We start from the raw sequence: 18,071 nt of genomic DNA, 5'->3' as shown, positions 1-18,071 counted from the left end.
GGTCAGCAGAACTGCTTTAAAGCCAGAGAACCAGGTCAGCAGTGCTCTTTAGAGGGAGAGAACCAGGTCAGCAGAGCTGCTTTAGAGCCAGAGAACCAGGTCAGCAGAGCTGCTCTAGAGCCAGAGATCCAGGTCAGCAGAGCTGCTTTAGAGCCATAGAACCAGGTCAGCAGAGCTGCTCAAGAGCCAGAGAACCAGTTCAGCAGAGCTGCTCTAGAGGCAGAGAACCAGGTCAGTAGAGCTGATTTAGAGGAAGAGAACCAGGTCAGCAGAGCAGCTTTAGAGTCAGAGAACCAGGTCAGCAGAGCTGCTTTAGAGCCATAGAACCAGGTCAGTAGAGCTGCTCTACAGGCAGAGAACCAGGTCAGCAGAACTGCTTTTGAGCCAGAGAACCAGGTCAGCATTGCTCTTTAGAGGGAGAGAACCAGGTCAGCAGAGCGGCTTTAGAGCCAGAGAGCTAGGTCAGCAGAGCTGCTCTAGAGCTAGAGAACCAGGTCAGCAGAGCTGCTTTAGAGCCATAGAACCAGGTCAGCAGAGCTGCTCTAGAGCCAGAGAACCAGGTCAGCAGAGCTGCTCTAGAGGCAGAGAACCAGGTCAGTAGAGCTGATTTAGAAGGAGAGAACCAGGTCAGCAGAGCTGCTTTAGAGCCAGAGAACCAGGTCAGCAGCGCAGCTCTAGAACCAGAGAACCAAGTCAGCAGAGCTGCTTTAGAGCCATAGAACCAGGTCAGCAGAGCTGCTTTAGAGCCAGAGAAGCAGGTCAGCAGAGCTGCCCTAGAGCCTAAGAACCGGGTCAGCAGAGCTGCTCTAGAGCCAGAAAACCAGGTCAGCAGACCTGCTGTAGAGCCAGAGAAACCAGGGCAGTAGAGCTGCTTTAGAGAGAGAGAACCAGGTCAGCAGAGCTGCTTTAGAGGGAGAGAACCAGGTCAGCAGAGCTGCTTTAGAGCCAAGGGACCAGGTCAGCAGAGCTGCTCTAGAGCCAGAGAACCAGGTCAGCAGAACTGCTTTAGAGCCATAGAACCGGGTCAGCAGGGCTGCTTTAGATCCAGAAAACCAGGTCAGCAGAGCTGTTGTAGAGCCAGAGAACCAGGTCAGCAGAGCGGCTCAAGAGCCTAAGAACTAGGGGGCATATTAACAAGCGGCAGTGATAATTATTCGCTGACTGCTCTTAGCGAGAAAAATGTTATCGCTGGCTATCGCAGGAAATTATCTCCATGCTAGCGTTGTATTAACAACGCATAGCGCAATGGCGATCATTTTCCAGCGATAGCAATGTTTTCCATGGAACATCGCTGGTTTTCCAGCGATGTTCCATGGAAAACGGCGATAACCTTGCTGATACAACCCTGTGGTCGTATCAGCATAATCCACCAGCATTGGTAAGTATAGCTAAGTCTGCATTTTAGCAGACTTTAGTTTTTGGAGAAAACGCTGAGTGGGGGGGGGGCTGGAGCCCCCCCCACACGCCCCGGGGACCGCCACCTCCCGGGGCACTAAATATTTAAAATAGGGGGTCCGTTACAGACCCCCAAGCCCTGGGGACCACCACCCCCAGGGGCTTTAAATTAACTGGGAGGGGGGCCATGCGCCCCCCCCGGAGCCAATGATGGCCCTGGGGACCGGCACCCCCCAGGGCCGGTTCCTGCAGTGTTCCGGGGTGCCCACCCCCAGGACACTGCTGTTGCAATAGCAGGGCAGGAGCCTCGTGGCTCCCACCCTGCCATTGCAAACTGCTTTGCTTCATTGAAGCCAGAACAGGGAAACCTGCTCTCGCTTCAATGAAGCAAAGCAGATTGCTTTTCCACATGGGGAGCAACATGTTAGCTGCTCCCCATGTGGAAAAGCAATGCCGGCTCCCGCAGGAGGTGGGGAGCTGGCGGGGCCGTGGGGGCATTGGGATCCCTGCACGGTCCCCAACGAGGTGGCCAGGCCCTGGGGGATGGGGCCCCCGGGCCAGTAGTGGCCCGGGAGGGGGCCACATGGCCCCCGCCTAAAAATAAAGGATAAAAAAAAAACGGCCCCGGCGGATGGGCTCCCGGGGCCAAAATGGGCCACAGGAGGGGGGCAAGGCAGCCCCCCTGCAAAAAACAAAAATGGAAAAAAAGGGCCATGCTTTAAATGCTAATTCCTAACTATATCAGGCCTGAAACCTATGTTTTTTTCACTGAATTTCAAAGGTTTTTTAAATGCTTATTCCTAACTATATCAGGCCTGAAACCTATGGTTTTTTCACTAAATTTCAAAAGTTTTTTAAATGCTAATTCCTAACAATATCAGGCCTGAAACCTATGGTTTTTTCAGTGAATTTCAAAGGTTTTGTAAATGACAATTTTTAATGTATTAATTGTTATACTGATTTTTTTTATACTGATTTACTACATTTTTTTAACTATTTATTTTTAGATATATATTTTTTAATTACATTATATTTACAGTATGCATTACAATACAAAATATACTTTCTCAGAATGAATTACTTTAGTTTAAATACTTGGCAAATAGGCAACAGACTTTTAAGTACAGTAGTTACAGTTGTTGCAATGGGCAACACAATTTCAAACACAAAGCAACATTGAGCTCAATGTGAATTTCTAGTTAAATGCAATTAGTTACTTTATGGATTACTTTTCTAACCACAGGACTGTATCCTAGATTCAGTCCTTGGACATCTCCTGTAAACAGTTGAGTAAAATCGTTTTGGTTACAGTAGTTATTTTTAAGGAATATTATTGTATTTTAAAAGTTGACACTTAGAAAATGAAATGTTTCACATAGAATCACCAATGTTATCCTATGGCAGAAAATTCACATAGCAGGTAAGTAGTGTTATCGTTACTTTATCTTACTCAGTGGTGGATCCTGGATCCAGTACTGGCCAACCTCCTGTAAACAGTTGAAAGAATGTGTTTAATTCATACAGACAATTTTTTAGGAATATTTGTAGTTTGTGAAAATAGACCCTTTGAAACTTTTCTGCTGAAAACCACACAATGGATTCCTATGGAAGGAAATACAAGTTACTGGTAAGTACGCTTAGAATTACTTTTCAGAGTCAGTGCTGGGCTAAAAGATGCAGCCCTGGGTTCTCTCCTGATAACAGGTGAGTAAATAGGAATTCGTAGTTCAGCAGATTTTAGAGGAATATTTGTACGCTTCAAAATTGGACAGAGAACATTTTCTGGTGAAAACCACACAAAGGATTCCTATGGAAGGAAATACAAGTTACTGGTAAGTACGCTTAGAATTACTTTTCAGGGTCAGTGCTGGGCTAAATGATGCAGCCATGGGTTCTCTCCTGATAACAGGTGAGTAAATCGGAATTCGTAGTTCGGCTGATTTTAGAGGAATATTTGTACAATGGTAAAGGAAGGGTGCGGTGCCTGAGGTGACGTGTGCAAAATGCTCTGTGGCACGTTTTAAGTTGGGGAAATATTTCCTCTTCAATCCTGAGGTCCCCTGGGGGCCAACTAGCCCACCAGGTACCGCCAATATGCTCCAGAGAGGTGTTCAGAGGCCACGCCCCTTTTTACTACACTCTGCAACGCAGCTCCGTGGCGCTTAGTGGAGGTACCTGGTGGGCTAGTTGGCCCCTAGGGGACCTCTGGATTGAAGAGGAATGAATTCCCCAACTTAAAACGCGCCACGGGGTGTGTTTGCACAGTATCACCTCAGGGCCCGCCCCCTACCTTCACCACTGTGCAAACACGCCCCGTGGCGCATTTTAAGTTGGGAGATTAAGTCCCCTTGAATCCTGAGGTCCCCTGGCAGCCAACTAGCCCACCAGGTACCTCCAGTAAGCATGAAGGAGCTGCCTTGCAGAGAGGTGTAAAAAGGGGCGTGGCCTCATTACACCTCTCTGCAACGCAGCCCCCTGGTGCATACTGGAGGTCCCTGGTGGGCTAGTTGGCCCCCAGGGACCCCCAGTATTCAAGGGGAATTAGATCCCCTCTGCAAAAGCACCAGGAGTGGTGCAAGGAGGGGGCGTGGCCACCGGCCCGATCCCTTCTATTTTTTTGTTTTCCTTTTTTTAGAAGGGGGGCTGTGTAGCCCCCCTTCTTTTTCAAATTTTTGGGCCCTGGGGACCCCATCCCCCAGGGCCTGCCCCCAATTTCTTATTTTTAATAAAAAAAAAAAAAATCGGGAAGGGGGTCGCGTGGCCCCCCTCCCAAGGCCATAATTTGCCCTGGGGACCCCATCCCCCGGGGCATGGCCCTTTTTTTTTTTCATTTTTGTTTTTTGGAGGGGGGCTGCCTTGCCCCCCTCCTGTGGCCCATTTTGGCCCCGGGGAGCGGGAGCCGGCATTGCTTTTCCACATGGGGAGCAGCAAAAATGCTGCTCCCCATGTGGAAAAGCAATCTGCTTTGCTTCATTGAAGCGAGAGCAGGTTTCCTGCTCTGGCTTCAATGAAGCAAAGCAGTTTGCAATGGCAGGATGGGAGCCACGCGGCTCCTGCCCTGCCATTGCAACAGCAGTGTCCCGGGGGTGGGCACCCCGGGACACTGCAGGAGCCGGCCCTGGGGGGTGGCGGTCCCCAGGGCCATCATTGGCTCCAGGGGGGGGCCGCGCGACCCCCCTCCCAGTTAATTTAAAGCCCCGGGTGGTGGTGGTCCGCAGGGTTTGGGGGTCCGTAACGGACCCCCTATTTTAAATATTTAGTGCCCCGGGGAGGTGGCGGTCCCTGGGGCGTCTGGGGAGGCTCGAGCCCCCCCGCATAGGGTTTTTTATTTAAAAAAAAAAAACAAGCCCCGGGGGTGGTGGTCCCCAGGGTTGTGGGGGGGCCATGAGCCCCCTGCATACATTGAAATAAAGCCCCGCGGGGTGGTGGTCCCTGGGGCAGTGTGGGGGGGATTGGGACCCCCCCACTTTTTTTTTAAATTATGCCCCCGGGATTTGGCCCCCGGGGGCAAATTAGAATATTCAGCGCGGGAGCCCGTGCTGAAATGTTTTTTTTTTTCCGGACGAAATTCGCGCTGGGTGCACGAATCTCACTGATTTTGTTTCTACCCTGCCCCCTTGCCCTGTTTTTCGCCTTTGTTTTTCAGGTTTCTTGTGCCTCGGTTCTACCAAGGCACAAGATGGCTGCCAACACTTCCTGATCTGGAGTGTTGACAGCCAATTAGAATACAGCTCGTGCACGGCAGGGTGCGCGCTGGGTGCGGGATAGGGTGCGCGTATCCTCCGAGGCCATAGATATCACTAACTTTTTTACCCTAATTTTCTCAGGAACTACTGAACGGATTTACATCATTTAAACAAAAGGCACGAGTCTGAACTGAGGACTACCTCTTTGCCAAATTTGGTGTAATTCCGTTCAGCAGTTCGGGCTGTAGCTGCGTCAACAGATCCTATAGGAAAATGCATGGGGAAAAAGATTTGTCAATCGGCACCAACGTTATTCCAAATAGTATGTTGCGGATTTATAGGTCCTAACTATATCTACCTACTGGCGACCACAAGTAGGTAATATATATATATATATATATATGTATTCCATCCAACAAGTTGCCCTGATGAAAATGCCACTCACATGACAGTTGCTCTGTTTATTTCCAGATAACAGCAGACAAACAGCTTCCCACTTCCTGGTACATCACTTTGGCCATACGCGTTTCGGAAAATCATCTTTCCTTGTTCACTGGCAAAATCTGGGTCATGCCCAACTACAGGGAACATGCTTAATATATTCACAGAGTACCCGCCCCAGTGGGCGTTTAAGCAGCAAAGCCTTCTGGTACTCGCCGTCCCTTTAAATAAAACACAGTGGTTGGTGCCGTGCTCAGTCTCATAACAGGTCTCTTACCCATGTGGGCTCCTGAATGTGATGAAAAACTCCGTGAGCTGTGCATAACATTTTGTAAAAATGAACTCACACACCCTCTCAGCATGCCGGTAACTCGTGCTGCAGGGCCGCTAATAGGCAGCGGGGCGTTCTCGCGGTGACGGGATTATTATGAGTGAACTATGAGGCCCAGGAGGCATTGAAGCACACGCCCACTGGAGCGGGACTCTGCAAATGATTAAAATGAATTTCCCCAGCTGCGATATGGTTTGTGGCCAGTGATCAAGGGCAAAGTGTTGCCCGAAACGCGTTTGGCTCTGTGATGGACTGAAGGAAGGAGCCTGCTTCTGTGTGCAGCCCACAATGAAGAATGTAGAAAAGCTCTCCTGTGTGTTGGCGTTTTCACCAGGGTAACCTTTTTTGATGGGTTAGTAGCGGCGCGCCCAGACGCGAAAACGCCCCGCTGCTCAAGAGCGGACCTGCGACGCCTGGATATCCGGGTGGCTGAAAGGACAAAGAGTCCTGAATTGTGGGACAAGTAATGGCAGCAGTTGCAAGGTTTCCCTCCTTTCAGTAACCCACAAGGGTAAGAAACTGTAATTTCGAACGTATTCCGCAGCACACACTGAGGATTATTATGAGGGAACAACGAGGCCCAGGAGGCATTGAAGCACATGCCCACTGGAGCGGGACTCTGCAAATGATTAAAATGAATTCCCCCAGCTGCGATATTGTTTGTGGCCAGTGATCAAGGGCAAAGTGTTGCCCGAATCACGTTTGGCTCTGTGATGGACTGAAGGAAGGAGACTGTTTCCGTGTGCAGCCCACAATAAAGAATAGAGAAAAGCACGCTTTTGGGACCTTATAAGCATTTAGTTATGCAGCACAATATCCTTGGTGCAACAACATCAACTGTTGCATGGCTAAACACTTATAAGGTCCCAAAGGCGAGACTATTGCTATGCCACTGATTGTTTAATGATTACTTTGAGATGAATCAAACAGAGTCCTTGCAACTCTCGACTATTTGGGATGCTTTTAAAGCCTCAGCAAGAGACTTTATTATTAGTTTTGTTGCAAGAAAATGAAAAAATGCACATAAGATTAGCAAGGATCTCCTCCAAGACATTAAGAAACTGCAACACTCATATTATGTCTCTAACTCGAGAGAATGTTTAACGGCTCTTATAAATGCCAAATTGCAGTTCAACAAGAAGTCAACAGAGGATGCCTCACTATATTTTTTAAAATCCAGTGCAAAATTCTACGGCGGTAAAAACAAAGCAGGGAAAATATTAGACAACTACTTAAAAATTCAGCACAACAAATTAAACATTGAATCTGTCTATAATGAACATGCTGTTTTAAAATTTAAAGACGCCAAAATTTTGAATGAGTTCTCTCTTTTGTACAAATCTTTATATAGATCGGAAACTCAACCTATGGACCACTCATTATCACAGGTCTTCTCAAGCATCCAAAAATCCCAACAAAACCCTCCAGATCTGTCTCCCTTAGAATCAGACCTCAATCAACAAGAACTTCTAAAAGCTCTTCAATACCTTAAAAAAGAAAAGCACCTGGTCCGGACGGTTTTACTGTCGAATTTTACCTCCATTTTTCTAAACTTTTAAATCACTAAGTTACACTCTCTAATACATTTTTTTCTTCTTCGAATAATTACTCTGGTTCTTTTTCGGAAGCACATATCTGCCTCATTCCCAAAGACGGTAAAGATTCTAAGTATTGTAAAAACTATAGGCCCATTTCCCTGGTCAACATTGATTACAAAAAGTTTTCTAAAGCTCTAGCCATACGTTTAGATTCGTACCTACTGAATTTGTTAGGAAAAGAACAATCCAGCTTTGTTAAGCGACGGTTCATAACAGATAATACATGACTTTTTTTTAATGTTTTATCCAAATCCTCCCACCTAAATCACTCTTTGGCAGCAGTTGCGTTGCATGCCGAAAAGGCTTTTGATAGAGTTGAATGGAAATACTTATTTTATACTCTTAAATGGTTTGGCTTTGGCCCTTATTTTATAACTTTATTATCTCTCCTTTATTCCAACCCCCGGGTCGCAGTATGCGCCAACGGCTTGATTTCCCCATTTTTTAACTTAGGAAGAGGAGTACGTCAAAACTGCCCTTTTTCCTCCTTCCTATTCAATTTGGCTCGAGAACCATTTCTGTCTAAATTACGTCAGAACCCAACCATACATGGATTTCAAGCATCAAATGCCCATATCAAACTTGCAGCCTATGGCGATGATATTTTGCTTTTTATGTCAAAACCATATGACTCAATTCCGGCTTTTTTAGCAGAAGTAAAGTCTTACTCTCTCACATCCGGTTACAAATTAAATAATGATAAATGTGAAATTCTGCCCTTAACAAAATATACTTTCAGCTCAGAGTTTCTAGCTTCTAAATTTTCTCGGAGTCCAAATCATATTAAATTTTTAGGTTTACACTTTACATCCTCAATCTCAGGCACGGTGCTATTATGCATGAATAAATGTACTCAAAAGATTTCAGAATTAACCTCTAAATGGCATCCCCTCTATTTGTCCTGGTGGGGTCGCTTAGACACTATAAAGATGATGTTATCGTCCATAGTTTTATACACTAGTTCTAACATCCCAGTCCCAATCTCTACTAAATTATTTAAGAAAATTAATTCCATTTTATCCTCCTTCCTGTAGAACAACACTATTTTTTGTTTATAACAGACTCCTATTTACACCAGCTACCTTAAGCAAAAGATTTTCAACCACACCAGATACTTGTTGGACTTGTTCATCTCCTAACGCTGATCTATTTCATAAGCTATTTTCATGCTCCCATGTACACACTTTCTGGAAACAAGTATGGTCTCAAATTACCTTAATTTTTTATTACCAAATTTTCTTTTTCTTTTGTCCATGTTTTCCCAGGTAGTCTCTCTTCTATCTGGGACAACGTTTTGCTCAATGTCAAAATTATTATTAGCAATTGCTTTTCAGCAAATTACCATTAATTGGAAAGACTTTACAAAAAGTGGACACAATAATTTTCTCTCTCCCTTCTGTCAGTTGCAGGGCTATCGGCACGTCAAAGCACTAGTCCTGCACTTGACCTGTGACCTTCCCTTTTGTTGAGTTGCAAAGCTTCAGGAATTTGTTCACACCTCGTCCTCGCCACCACCGCTGCCTGCAGTCTGCACTTCCAAGACAAAGGAAGGGAGGTACTTTGTTGATTGCTGCCTGCATCTGGCCCTCAGCCCCCACCCTACCTTATTTGACCTTTTTCACACTGCACAGTTCTGTGTCTAATTACTTTGTGAATGTAAATTAAGCATACTTGCAAACTGTGACTACATGTCTGCCGTTATCAACATTTCACTACAAAACTAAGCGTTTAACGGCTCTCAGGCAATGGGAGATTTCTATATGGTCACTGGAAAGTCCAAAAGGTTTTCCTTGTCCCCCCCCCCCCCCAGAAATGTAGTGTCCCCTACGCCCCTGGTTCTTACATATTTCCAATATTATGCAGGAATGTGCAATAAGCAATGATTCTGCAGCATGTCTCCAGCACAAACTGCAGAGCTGCACCACTTTCATGAAGACAATAGAATCTTTCCTTCAGTAATCCAAAGGTACTTCCTGTCTGTTACAGAGCATGTCTACTTCTGAGCACTGCTGTATGTGAGCTCCCTTGCTGAAGTGGTACAATAGATGTACAATGTGAGATTGTTTCATCTTGAACATTTCACTGGAAAGTCTTCATTCCTGGTCGGGGTGTCCTTAAGGACTTCTTATCTAGATAAATGTGCCTTCCCCTTCCCAGAGCTTTCTGACATTATCTGACAAGGTTGTGAGTGAATTTTTCTTCAGAAGCAGAATGGTCTGAGTCAAATAGAAGGCAGGAAAAAACAGCAAATTTGCTGATGTGTGAAGAAAGTAACGGGAAGCACTCTATATGGACGGAGTCACAGACAGTGACACACTTTGTTTCAACTGCACCACAAGGAGTCTGCGGCCCTTGGGGCTTATTTACAAGACACTTGCGCCACCGGTATGTCACTTTTAATATGGGAAAAAGTGGCGTCCCGGCGGCGCATGGGACTTGTAAATAAGCCTGAAGGGAGTGTACAGTTCCTGGCTGGGCGTGGGGGACAGGCAGGTCTTTCTTCGTGTTGCCCTCACACACCCCGGGGGATGTCATGCTTCATCATAGGGCATTTGCCCCTCGTCAGGCCGGCTCAGAAATGCCTGACAGGCTCCCGTAAACAGGGCTCTTTATCGGGGATATTTTTGAAGAAGCCGTTGGGTGCGTGCAGGTGTGGGGGCTGGGCAGTGCACAGGAGAGTGAGATAAAGTAAAATAGGTCTGGAGCAGGCCTACTTTGGTCAAGTTTTAATGGTTTAGGTAGCTCTAGCCTGGTTAAAAAAGGTGCAAGTGCCCCTATGTGGGAGTAATGTTCCTAAAGGGTTGTCAATGTGAAGTTGGTCAACATGTTTCTTGCCCAGTTTGCCCCTAACAGGTCAGTTGGCACTTCATCAGGACCAAAGTAACTAAATGTGAATGGTGCACTGCTGTCTGGTATTGAAAATCTGTGAGTTACTTACCAGATACAGTAAAAAGTACCCTAGTAGACTTGTACTGGGGAGTACTGTAGACCTGTGGGAGAAGGGGAAAAGAAGGGGAAGTTACAACCAAGGAAATAAACAAGTGAAAATAAAAACATAAGTCAGCAGTGTGGCAACATTTTCATGTAGAAATACAAAGGCAAGTAGTACAAAGGTAAATTGTCAAATGCACGTCAGTAAGCTGTGAACATTCTGGTCAATTTGGAAGCTAATAGGTTAGCCGAGACAAACTAGTAAATAAGCCCCATTTGGACTTTGTAATAATGCCACTTCATGCGGGTCAGTGCATTACTTGCCTCCGTGGTAAAAAGTGCATTTATGTCATATATATTTTTTTCTAGAGCCCAGAATGTGATATTGGTGCAGTTAGTACTGTAGTCCCTACTCAGCTTCTAAATTTCCTTCTCTGGACTCATCTGTGCTCACTTCTGTTTCACTCAAGCCAGTGCAGTCTCTCGTAATCGTACTGCACACAAGCATTGTTTAAATTGGAAAGTAATGATAGCCATAAGACGCGTGTTCAAACCTTCGGGCATCTTAGCACTAAAAAGCAGGGGCCTCATTTATGCAAACTGTCACATCGTGGTGTGAAAACAGCGATGCAACAGTTTTCACTATGCCCTCCTCGCGACACGATGGATGCACCGTATTTAATGTATGGCACTCCAAGTTGCAAGGAGTTACAGATACGTCACTATTTCTGAAGTATCTGTAGGCGCAGTAAATATGCATTGCTAGAGTGTGTCACAAAAGTGATGCAACTCCAGCAATGTGTCCTTTCACATGGGGTAAGCCCCATGGGAAAGGGCCTACATCAGTCTTAAACCTGCTGTGAGGCAGTTGTAAGATTTTGGCACGGTAGCATCCTAGAAGTGGTCACTTCACCACTTCTATGAGGCTTTTTACATGGGAACGTCCACCCTGCATACATTATACTGGGTCCTGGGCTCACTGTGCCACTGGAATCCAGCTATCCTGGCTGAAGAGGGATGAAACACCGAAACCGGTCCTATAATGCTTGTTTCCGGTCCAGGGAAGACCTGGCCTGGCAGTTCGGGGCGGACTGTTCCCATGAGGCACAGGTTCAAAACTGATTTGCATATGGCCAGGTCTAAACTGGGGTGGCATGGTGAGCAAAAGAATGATGAATTTCACCCAGATCTCTTGACTGGGGGTGAATGTTTTGATTTTTTCTGCATTGCGTCCCTCAATTGTGTGTCTTTTACATTATACTAGATGCAGGTATAATGTAGTGCAGTGCTTTACAAACTGGTGCATATGCTTAGATGCATCACTTTGTAAATAGGGTGCAGCATGGTGCATTTTTGACGCCGCTGGTGAGTTACAAAAAATGAAGCAACAGCGGTGCAAAAGTGTTGCAATGTTTCATAAATAAGGCCCTATGTGCATAGTGTTACCCAAAACAATGGTGATCATTCTCTCAACCACAGAAGGATGCAAGGCTGAGTGGACTCGCTGGGATTTGAACTTACTTCCATGAAATCAAACAAAGGTTTTTGGAGTGGAAGTATTTGTCCACTGAGCTACCGGATCTCACCTAGGGTTACTCCATATTTCTGGAAACTACAGGAGAAGGGGCGTTGGGCAAGGGAGCGCAACAGCTACTACTGACCACTCTTCTTACCCAATCCCTCTTACACTTCTTTCAGGAAGAGGTGCATTTATTGTAGAAAGGCAACATCCAATTATTGAGTGGCCAGATAATATAGGGCTTTTCCACTTGACATTAAGAGAAAGGCAATTTACATTAAATGATAACAAAGTTAAAAGCTTTGATGAAAATAAATCAAAGTAAAGAAGAGAAGTCTGTACCGCTAGTTAGGGCAGATGCGCAGCGACCATCTAAAGTATTAGCTACAATGACGGTAAGAGCCTTGACAGGCTACTGGGCGTTTTCATTGCTTTCCAAAATCGCAATGCCTTCCTGTCTCATATTACATAACATGATCGTTTCAATGTCATAACAAACACAAACAAACAATGACCTACCATATTTAATGTGGATTGGTGGAAATCGGCAGGGGTCAAAAATGCATTATCACATCCCATACCCATCGACAAGTAGATAGCATGGGTATCCAGAAACACTTCCACTTTAACATGTGAGCCTCGATACATACCCATCACACGGTGGTTAAAAGACTGTGCAAGCCAGAATAATTTTGCCTTCCAATGAAAAAGTCCATACATTTAGCCCAGCGTATTTAATTATAAAATACATATTAATAGACCTGATCTTCTCACATGACCTTGACATCCTAACGGAAACCTGGCTAAATGACTCGTCCACAACAGTCATGGACATTTTAGTACCCCCCTAATCATGGTATTACCAGACTCGATAGACCCTATAGACCCGAAGGTGGCATCGCTTGCATACACAACCTCAACCCCTCTATCATATGCACACAAAATCCATTCTTACCTGTAGGAGAGTAGTATCTGCTTCTTATGGTTACCCCCACTTTTTGCTGATGTATCACTGTTTTCGACTTAGTCTGACTGAGATCCTGCTATCCAGGACCCCAGTCTAGCTGCTTTCTCCTCTAAATTGATTGCATGTACTATAGGTACACTTCAGATTGGATTCTGGGGTACCCTTATAAGTCCCTAGTATATGGTATACTATGTACCCAGGGCCTAGGTACCCCAGAGGCCGCCAAGGGGCTGCAGCATGTATTGTGCTACCCCTGAGAGATCTTTCAAAATGGCACCACAGGTCTGCTACTGCAGCCTGTGTAAGGTGGTGCATGCACCCTTTACTTAGATATAGGTTCACTATATCTATTCTAAATCACGGCACATATAAATCTATCAGTCACCCTATGGCAGGCCTTATCAATCCTGAAGGCAGGGTGCTGGGTTTCATGTCAGAGGGTGCCCATGCATGAGCAGAGCCCCTCTGTAGCCTTCAGAACCTATTTTCCGGGGTTGTTTGTGATGCAGCCAACCATATATCTTTAAGTGCATTATAACCTCGTGGTAAATGCTAACTTTAAAACGGCTGCTTAGAAACATGTTGTGTTTGGTGTCAAACACCTTGGAATCATACCTCCCCACCAGTAACTGGCAAGGGAGGTATGATTTCACCCTCCTAGACGGACTTATGTGAAACACCGGTACACCCGGTACCAGCTTTCTTGACCTGGGCATCACAAAATGGATGCTGCCAGACACGAGTCTGCCATCCTGCTGCTGAGATTAGCTCGAACAGGGGAAGGCCTGACAAAAGGGTTCCTGTCACAGGGAGGTGTGACCACCTCCCAGACAGGCGTTAGTTTATTGGGACTGGGTGGGTGCACTCTGAGAGTGCTTTGAAGTCTACACAGGGGGCACATTAGGTGTCCCTGTGCATAGTCCAGTTCAAACCGGTAACAGGAACCAGTGGCTTCTGCTCTGGTGCAAAACTGGACAAAGGACATGGGTGTAGCCACCCCTCTGTCCTGACCCTCCCATAGGTGGGTCCCCAGAGTATGTTCCACCCCTTCCTTGGGTATAAAGTAGGAACCCCTGACTACAGGACTTTAGATTTTACCTGGACTAAACTCTGCTACAGAAACCATGTACTTTAATGATCTACACTGCACTGGATGACTGAAGAATCTCCCGTGGAGTAAAGGAGTTAGTTACTCACCTGCAGGGCAGGCACCTTTAGCGCATCTGACCGGTTTGCATCTCCCGAGCTCCTGAGGACTCCGAAGATTTTTGCAAAACAGGAGGTGGGTTCCCAAGGTCTCTGAGGTTGATCTGCATTCTCAGCAATTCTGAGATCAGTATCCCTCATGGGGACCGTGCAACCCGAACCCCTGTGCACTGCGTACTTTTGCAGCAGCATATGCTTTTTGGTGATCCCTGAGGCTGAGCTTTGGGCTACGTGTAGTCCTGACCCGAGCAGTAATTCCACTGAAGATTTCTGGCCTACACTCCATGAGTGTTCCATGGGCTAGTATTTTAGTGATTCAGCTTGAGGTCCCTTCACGATTCCTGGTCCGTTGGCCTGTGGGTCCCTGTGAAGATAACTTTGACTTTCCATGTTCTTTCCTGGTTGCTCCAGATGTGCCCTGACTCTCCAAGCTTGAAGAGTTCCCAAGGCCTTGGTGGTCCGACTCCTCACCAAAGCTTATTTGATCTGCCTACGTTGGTTGTAGTTGCCAAGGCTTGTTGGTGCTCGATCTGGACACTGAGCCCCCAGCATTCGACATCCTTCGTGGGACAGCTCACCTCCAGACTTTGGTTGTCGTCGACATCTCCTGGTCCCCGTGGCTGCAGAGTCAAGCATCGCATCTTCTCACCTGAAGCACCTGACCTCAGTGGGCATTCGTCTATCGTGCCCCTGGTCACCCTGAAGTGACCCAGACTCTGTACCCTCTGCTTTCAGGTTCTTCTAACCTCGGCTCCAGGCTTGGATTCCACTGGACACTTTTCATCTTCCCGGCAGCAGCACTTGTCCGCATCACGCCATTGAAAACGACGAAGGTTTCTGACATCACTTGACCCCTATGCACACGGCTCCTCTGGGATAGGTAACACGTGTATCTCAGTACTCTAAAGGGTGCTGGCCTTAGAGCGTTCTATGTTTGAAAGGGTTTGCTTAAAGTCCTCTCTGAAGTGTCCTTAATCTTTAAAATTCCAACCGCGACTTTCCCATAGGATTGTACGGAGCTCGCGCCTGAGTTCACACACTGCACTCGTCCTCCGTGGGTCCCCTGTGTCACTACTTTGGGTGGTTCCTTGGGGTCCCAGCGATTCCAAGTGCTCTAGGCACTGTGTCTAGTTAAGTCGTGGTTGTTATACCACTTTCTTAGTATATGGTTTGGTCTCCCCCTGGATTCCATTGGGTATTTTACTATTTACTGTCGTTCTAGTGATTTAATATTGTGTGCTTTGTGCTCTAACCTCATAAAGAGGTTAGTAGAGAGTGTTTAGTAATAAATACATATATTTTGTATACCTCTTGTGTGGTTCTCCTTTCATTTGGTCTTTCAGGAATATAATTTATTGAACAAATCATGGAAACCATTGGAATAAACGCCGATCAGCTTTGCCCTCAAATCTTTCTCTGAGATTTCAATCTGCATTGGAATGACCTGAATGATCCATCGGTCACCAGCTTCAAAACCTTTCTTGCAGACCTGAACCTGACTCAATTCTGACAAGCCCACGCACAATAAAGGAGCAACATTAGATCTTATCATCGCAAAGTCCAACTCAATTCAGATGCAATCTATCCTCCCTTGTGATTGGACCGACCACCACCGTATCACATTCCTCATCACGGAAGTTCTGAAAACAACACTGCTCAACAATCCAAGCTCAAAGTCTGGAAAAGGAACATGCACAACATCAACGGGAATGCTCTAACCTCTCTCAGTCACAACATCCTGACTCCCCCTGAAGAGCTCACAGATATCCTTGATCTCACAAATCACTACACTCTATCCATGGAGTCAGTTCTTGACTCAATCGCTACATTCCAACTAAAAAGAACCTCAACTAAAATCTCTAAACTTTGGTACAATGGAAGTCTCAACACAGAAAGACGAATCCTGAGACTAGCAGAACATCAATGGAGATCTGTCCCGTCCATTGATCACCTCAAGCACCATAGATCACCGAGGAGCAGATACCACAAAAGCATCAGGAACCTCTGAAGCTATTTTCTTCAGAAATCAATTAGATCTAGCCAATAACTGACCCAAAAACAGTTTGAGCTGATAAAAGCACAATCAAAATGTGCACCCATTCACCACTGGTTGGACCCAATTCGTTACCAAATTGTGACGATTTTGCCTCCTTCTTTCTACAGAAGACAGAAATTATGAGAAACGATATACAGATGGCCTTGGAACAACATCATATTCCCCCTCAATCCTGCCCCTCTCCTCCCAAGCTTCCTGTTCCAGTGTGCCTTTTCCCCAAAAACAATGCCTCATGGAACTCCTTCTGAACCTTTGATGAAGACACCATTCACAAAATCCTGATTAGGCTCAAACCCTCAAACCATTTCAATGACCCACTCCCCTCCAAACTCTTCCGGGAAATAATTCCCGCAATACTCCCAATAAGGACCAAGACTGTTAATGCCTCCCTCCTTCAAGGGCTCATCCCTTACCTCCTAAAATGCGGTCAAGTTACCTCCATTCTGAAAAAAGGAAAAGCAGTCCAAACTGGCCTTAACAATTACGGACCTATTTCCAATATCCCTACCCTGGCGAACCTCCTTGAAAAATGTGTTCACATGCAACTCTGTAACTACATTGACCAATTCCATCTATTTGACCAATTTCAATCTGGTTTCTGTGCAGGGTACAGCACTGAATCTACTATGACACACATTGTGGATGATGCACTAAAAATGCTGGAGCAGAACCAGGTTTGCCTATTACTCCTCCTTGATCTATCCTCGGCATTTGACACAGTTAAGCACACAAGTTTCCTAGACCTTTTGGAACATCGTATGGGCCTAACAGGACCAGTCCTTAACTGGTTCTCCTCCTATATCCTAAACAGATCTCAAAGTTAAACACTTAATCACTCTCTATCTCACGCCACGCCAATCTCACTAGGGGTCTCTCAGGGATCATCTCTCTTGCCCACCCTCTTCAACCTATCCATGGAACCCCTAACAGAAATTCTAAACTCATCCAACATCCACTACCACATGTACGCTGACGATACCCAGCTATACCTAAAAATCTCCTCCCCAGAAGACAGTAATTCCCTCAACACAACACTAATGGAAACTCAAAACTGGCTAGCAATGAATCACCTCAAACTAAACCTGCAAAAATGAGCTCCTTCTAATCGCCCCAACTTGCCAGACAATGATCATCAAAGAATGGCTGAAACAGCTTACAGCCCTCAAATGCACTCCACAAACCATTGACTCTGCAAAATCTCAGGCCATAACTCTTGACAAGAACCTCCACCAAAGCAGCAAACCATCAAATGAGTATTTTAGGAATACTAAAACCTTTCCTACCACCCAACAACTTCAAGCAAGCAGTACAAGCCCTAGTGATTCCCAGGTTGGATTACGGTAGAACAACACTATCCGGACTACCCAGGTCTAAACTTGCTCTTCTAAGGACCTCCCTCAGTTCTGCCACTAGACTCATCACTGGCTCAAAAAGACACAACCATGTCACCCTGGATCTCAAATCCCTTAACTAGCTCGCTTATAAAGCAAGAATCCAACAAAAAATCTCATGTATGACTCACAAAGCCCTCCATCACAATACCCTTAACTATCTCGGTCAGAAGCTCGAGCTCTCTGGTGGTTGCAGAACATACAGAAGCTCCAACACCTTTCTTCTGAAACCTTAAAGATTCCACAAGAAGAAAACCTACAACTGTGCCCTCTCTGGGATTGCCCCAAGAATCTGGAACTCATTACCTCCCGAAACCAGAACTAATCCCTTGATTATTTAATTCAAGAAAAAAGTCAAGGAACTCCTTATGAACAAACTTCCTCCCTAGATCCCATGACTCCAGCCTCCTCAAGCGCTCACATGATTACTTATCTCCGACTAATTTTATAGTTGCGCTTTCCCATGCGGTAACATCTTTACTCACCTACTCCTCCACACAGCATGATATCTGCAGTGGTCTGAACTATGACAATATGCTGTTTTAAATGA

This window comes from Triturus cristatus, chromosome 3_1 (genome assembly GCF_964204655.1).
Source record: "Triturus cristatus chromosome 3_1, aTriCri1.1, whole genome shotgun sequence".
NCBI classification, from domain to species: domain Eukaryota; kingdom Metazoa; phylum Chordata; class Amphibia; order Caudata; family Salamandridae; genus Triturus; species Triturus cristatus.
This window is presented reverse-complemented; position numbering follows the sequence as displayed.